This window comes from Amyelois transitella, chromosome 25 (assembly GCF_032362555.1).
Source record: "Amyelois transitella isolate CPQ chromosome 25, ilAmyTran1.1, whole genome shotgun sequence".
NCBI classification, from domain to species: Eukaryota; Metazoa; Arthropoda; class Insecta; order Lepidoptera; family Pyralidae; genus Amyelois; species Amyelois transitella.
The window spans coordinates 7020420-7026719 of record NC_083528.1 but is presented as its reverse complement, the minus strand read 5'-3'; the positions used below and the strand labels follow the sequence as shown (position 1 = coordinate 7026719).

The 6300-nt window shown below is 37.9% G+C and overlaps 1 protein-coding gene across 1 annotated transcript in view; it reads left to right on the top strand.

The window, feature by feature from the left end:
- Window positions 1-152: 152 nt before the first annotated feature.
- Window positions 153-6300, top strand: part of LOC132903373 (uncharacterized) — a 36464-nt gene continuing 30316 nt past the window's right edge. Inside the window, exon 1 of the mRNA XM_060951460.1 lies at window positions 153-265. The gene's annotated coding sequence lies outside the window, so the exon portion shown is untranslated. The remainder of the gene's footprint in view (window positions 266-6300) is intronic.

The window sequence follows — 6300 nt, the reverse complement described above, 5'->3', positions numbered from 1 at the left end:
CTCCAGATTATCAGGGAACGTTTGAAGGATGCAGCGGGGGGCGGCGGGGGGAGGGGTGCCTACCCCGGCGCCTCAGTCGAGCCGCGGCCGCCGAGGGTAACGCGCGTGTCATGCCGCATCAGAACTAACCAAATGAGGACTCCGCGAGACCCGAATTCGCGAAAGTACACCAAAATTTTACCCGTCAGTTGCTGTTGACTGTGGTTCCTTTTCGTCCAAACCCTAGGATAAGACTGTATCGGACTGTTTCTCGTTTGTGCCCAATGTGAGTTGAGATCTAGCCGCGTTCGGCATCACGTACCCTAGATTCGGGGCGTCACTGGACCGCCCGAATGCTACATTTTCCGCTCACCACAGGCAATGCTTCCGTAGATATAGTGCTTAATCGATAGATCATCCCGTTTAGTGCTGTCATTAAATTTTGTGTTGTCTCATAAATTTTTATGTCGTCTGTATTGACCGCTTGCGGTAACGCATTTCGCGACTGTCATAACCTCACTTACTGTTTCAAATGTCACTCCAGTTTTGGTAGTTTAGCAATCTGCACCTAAATCTAAGTACCGATCTGTACATGTACTTATTTTATTTCTGATGTAATTTGAACTTTAACATCGGGCGTTTAAAGTTGTATTTTGTAAGTACATTGGTAAGAAACATTAAACCCGAAAGTCTGTAAATTCTCTTTTCTATTTCTTTATTTTTAGTTAGCTCTGTAGCTTTGGGCAGAGTTTTATGTGGTTGTGTTTGCGTAACTATAGATTTTTAGTATGGGACTGTGTGTAATGCACTAGGGCTGTGAGGGGTGTAGGTAGCGCACGTGGTTCAAGGTAAATAATTGTTACCACGTGGGCCGAGCCTCAATTAACCTCCTGAGGGGAGCGCACGCTTGCTCTTACACCGGTTTCGCAATAAATATTATGCATGACACTTTCAAATTAACAAATTTGAATATCATTAGTGGTTTTTACAAAATGCTAATTAGATGTATATTAGTTTAGTGTTAATCAGCATGTTAATTTAAGATATTGTTACTCAACTTAAATATGTTATTCGGATTAAAAATCAATACTGAAACGAATTTCAGATAATATAGAAAAAATATTTTATATTAAACCAAGTAAGTACTTATAATTTACCTCGACGACATACTAATCATTACAACGAGCATTCGAATGTGAAGCCCGAATCTACATAGACTTAATATTCGGGACGGCTCATTTGGCAGAACACATTAGACGGTGGTGTGCGTCCTGCGTCTATGCGTGATGTTTGTCTGGGGGCAAAAGGGGGTTAGTGAGGGGGGGGCTGCGGGCCGAACGGCACATGGGCGATCGATGCGGCGCGCTGTGCTCGCGTATATTTGCGTGCGACGAGCCCCCCCTCCCTCCCCTCCCCGCGCCCCGGATACCAGGATGACCCCCGCCCGCAGACAGTATAAAGTCAGACTAAACTGTGACCGTCACGTATGATTTGGCTGAGATTATTGTGGCCAATTGATTTTGAGGTTTTCTTCGCATGATGCAACTTTGTCTCATACTGTTGTAGTTTATACTGTTAGAATTTTTATCATCGTTCCTTATGTTTTATGTATCAGATCATACAACACTGTATCAAAATTGTTATGTGTACCGACCCACGATTTCCGACTTTTTTACATATGACATGGTTTTTAATTAAGATATCTAGATGATGGCGACATAGACTGCCGGCAATTAGTACGCTTCCTCCGAGATTTGAACCCGTGAACTCTTGGTCATTACGCAAACGTCTGTCATACTAAACCACGTGTAAAGTGTTATTTTTTTTCCAACATTAAATTTAATTCATTCAAGGCACGTTAGTTGTTAAAAATTTAATTAAAATGTCCTAAGTCATAAAAGGCGATTATGGGATAGGTTTATAAACTTGGGGTTCCTCTTGTAGGCGATAGGCGAGCAGCCTGTCATTATTTTAATCTCAATTTCATCATAAAGCTATACATCTGAACGTGGTCTTTCATTCTTTCCAAGACTGTTGGCTCTGCTTACCCCGCAAGGGTCTTAGACGTGACTTGATGTGACGTGACATAGTTATTACATTGCTTAGATTACGAATTAATCTTATAAATTTATTGATAATGCCCATGGAATTTATACATACATATGGTCACGATTATATCCCCTGCGGGGTAGACAGAGCCAACAGTCTTGAAAGACTGATAGACCAAGTTCAGCTGTTTGGCTTAATAATAGAATTGAGATTCAAATAATGACAGGTTGGATGACAGATGGGCTACATCGCCTAAATAAAACCCAAGTTTATAAGCCTATCCCTTAGTCGCCTTCAACCACATTCATGGGAAAGAGATGGAGTGTCTATCTATCTATCCTTTTTCTATTTGTGCCGGAAACTACAAAGCACAAAAACAATACAACCTTACATATTTCTTTACTAGAGGCCGCCCGCGACTTCGTACGCGTGGAATCAATCCCGCGGCAACTCCGGGATAAAAAGTAGTTTTTATGTTATTCTAAGTCTTCAGCTACCTACATACCAAATTTCATCGCAATCGGTTCAATAGTTTTTGCGTGATTAAGTAACAAACATCCATACTGACATCCTGACATACTCACAAACTTTCGCATTTATAATATTAGTAGGATTTTAAATAATAAACTTACGCATGCATTTGTTGCTGACAATAGAAGTTCAATAACCCGATTTTAGAAGCCATATAATGTATATACGATGTTGTATCAATATTACGTCGAGTCAGTTATTATGACTCGTTATAACTCATCGAATAATGACCGAGGGATGTTTTACGACATCAGGTTTCTGTCTACCATTTCGCTGAGTTGCCCGGCACCATTATAAAAAAGAATAGTACCACACCATCTCATTTCCCATGGATGTCGTAAGAGGCGACTAAGGGATAGTTAGATAGGGTAAGGTTGCTTAAATCGTACCACCGCCTAAGTCGTACCCCGGTAATTTCTCACTTGATAGACAAAAAATGCACCATCTGATGACATTTATCTGAACTATTTAGTCAGGCAAACAAATTCAAACAAGTGGAACGCTGCTCGGCTTCGTGAAACGAAGATATTTAAAAAGTAAGTATTTTATACGTATTGCATTACAATTTTTGGCACATTTATAAGCTATTTATGGCAGGATAGCGATAGTTAATTTATTTCTTTGACAATGTCTATTTAGAGTGCGTATCTAGCAATAGTTTAAGCATACTCAAACATGAGATATTTATAGGTTTTGTTAGTTGTTTTAATTTGAAATTCAGAAGTCCCCTCTGCTTAAGTCGTACCTGTGCTAAATTCCTTAGTCGTACCGGTACGACTTAGGTATAAAGAAAATTATTTAACAATTAATTTATTTTTTTATCAGGTTATAAATACTACATAGCATGAAAAAGATAAAATACAATACTTGGAAGCAAGAGGATATGGACCAGGCTCTATAATAGAAGCCAAGGAAAATAAAAAGAAGAAGAAGAAGCCTGTACTAGATATGAAAAAAATCAAAATTGAAAAAGGAATTAATAAAAGTATTTAAAGAATAAATAAAGAAAAACAAAAAAATAAAAGCTAAAGCATCATGGTTATGCCAACTATGTAAAGAAGATCGCGAAGAAAACATGATCCAGTGCATAAAATGTAAAGTCTGGATACATGACCTATGCGCTGGTGTAGAAAGTAGTACCTACCATTAAAAAATATATTTGTGATATCTGTGTTAGTAAGTAGATTCGATATTATAACTTCTTGATAACCAAAACATGTTTCAAGTGATCTCTTGTTATTCAGTATTATTTCTATATAGTTTATTATGACTTCATTGAAGTCTATTTTCTAAGTACGACTTAGGCTATAGGTGGTACGAGTTAGGAACTGAGGCGCCTTAGTCGTACCGAAAGCAGGTTTGTTAAAATTGTTAATTTAACTATTTTGATGAAAGATTTGTTAGTGTCTATAAACGTTGATGGAAAGGCAACTAAATAAAGATTCGACAGATGTAAGAAGTTGTGTTTAATTTCAATTGTAGTAATTATTAGAGTAACATTTCCTTAGGGGGTACGACTTAAGCAACCTTACCCTAGCTTATAAAGTTGAGATTCTCATTTTGGGCGATGGGCTAGCAACTTGTCACTGTTTGAATATCAATTCCATCATTAAAACATCTATCTGAGCGTAGCCTTTTTTTCAAGACTGTTGGCTCTGTCAATCCCGTAAGGAATAAAGACGTAATATAACTTTTCTTTTAAATTATTAGCGACTAGAGGCTGCCCGGGACTTCGTCCGCGTGGAATCAATCCCGCGGGAATTCCGGAATAAAAAGTAGCCTTTATGCTATTCTTGGCATTCAGCTACTTACATAACAAATTTCATCGAAATCGGTTCAGTAGATTTTGCGTGAAAGAGTAACAAACATCCATACTGACATACTCTCAAACTTTCGCATTTATAATATTAGTATAGAAGTATAGACGTATTAGCCTCTGTCGCCAGCGGTAGTACACTTGTCTGTGACACCGGGGGTCCCGGGTTCGAATCCCGGCCAGGGCATAATGAGAAACAAATTTTTCTCCGATTGGCCTGGGTCTTGAATGTTTATCTATATAAGTATTTATTATAAAATATAGTATCATTGAGTTAGTATCTCGTTACACAAGTCCCGAACTTACTTCGAGGCTAACTCAATCTGTGTAATTTGTCCGAAAAAAGAAATATGGCACCAATATTTTAAGTGGAACTTAAAAAACACCTTGAATATGAATTTAACCTAATTCCGACCACGTTGAACCACTTATTAGGTACAGGAGGGTTAAGACAACATTCCCCCACCCCAATTTTACTTGTTTTATTACACTTACTTCCCATTGGGGCAGAATTTAACCCCTAAGTACCAATACGGATAATTACTGAGTTCCGTAGGGTTGTCATTTGTGTATTGTCATTGAAGAAAAAATAGTTTACGGCACTTTAGAATAGAACGAGGTCATATTTCAAGACTCTGTCTACCCCGCAAGGGATATAGATGTGACTATATGTATGTATAATTTATAAAGAGTACTTTCTAACTTACCTAACACTAACTAACATTATTGAGCATAGCATACCCCGGGCTCCTCTCCAGAGTGGTGAGGATGCAACCGGGACTATAGTATATATGGTATAGTAAGTATGTTTATTATACATTATTATTATCACCCACACAAAGGTTCTCCGCTTAACCCAATGGTAGACTGTTAGATAATGTTATAAGCATTAAGTCCGCCTATTGTACTTGACAAATTGTATTTGTTACAATAAAGAATAAATGAATAAATAAAGCCAGGAGGAAATATTATTTAATATTTTATAGTTATCAGTGTATATAAAAGCAACAAACAGTAGGTAACCACAAACAATCATAAAACTAACGTAAACATGTACTAAAGTCATAAACAATAACTCACGCTTCGTTACCCACCTGCTATGGATTAGATATATTATATATATATATATATATATTTATTACCACCCACCAATCTGAAAAGGTATTATTATGTTGACGTGTCCGTCTAGGTATCAGGCTGTCCGCCTTTCATTCAATCTTATAATCACGTCTTAAATCATTTGCGGGGTAGACAGAGTCTGCAGTCTCGAAAATCGGATAGGCCACGTTCAGTTGATAGGCTTAATGATAGAATTGAGATTCAAATAGTGACAGGTTGCTAGGCCATTGCCTAAGAAGTATTCTAAGTTTAAAGGCATATCCCTTAGTCGCCTTTTACGACATCCACGTAAAGAGAAGGAGTGGTCCTAATCTCTTTTCTATTTGTGCTGGGTACCACATGGCTTCATTAATTTTATTCATGTGTATACAATAATTTATTCATATCCTACTTATATTGTGAGTATGTCAGGATGTCAGTATGGATGTTTGTTACTCTTTCACGCAAAAACTACTGAGCCGATTACGATAAAATTTTGTATGTAGGTAGCTGAAGACTCAAAATAATATATAGGCTACTTATTATCCCGGAGTTCACGCGGGATTGATTCCACGCGTACGAAGTCGCGGGAGGCCTCTCGTACCTAAAAAATTTCTCTCTTATCACTGCCATCTTATCAATACACGTTCCATATCATTTCCAATCACAATAAATAAACCCACAGTAAATAACTAGTGTCAATAATAGGCTCTATAAAACGGGACGTGACCTCTTACTATTCTGGAATAATTCCCATTTTTTCCATTACTCGGAAAATTCTAGATTCCCGACACGACTTATCTAGTCTAGTCTACGTAGGTCTGTCG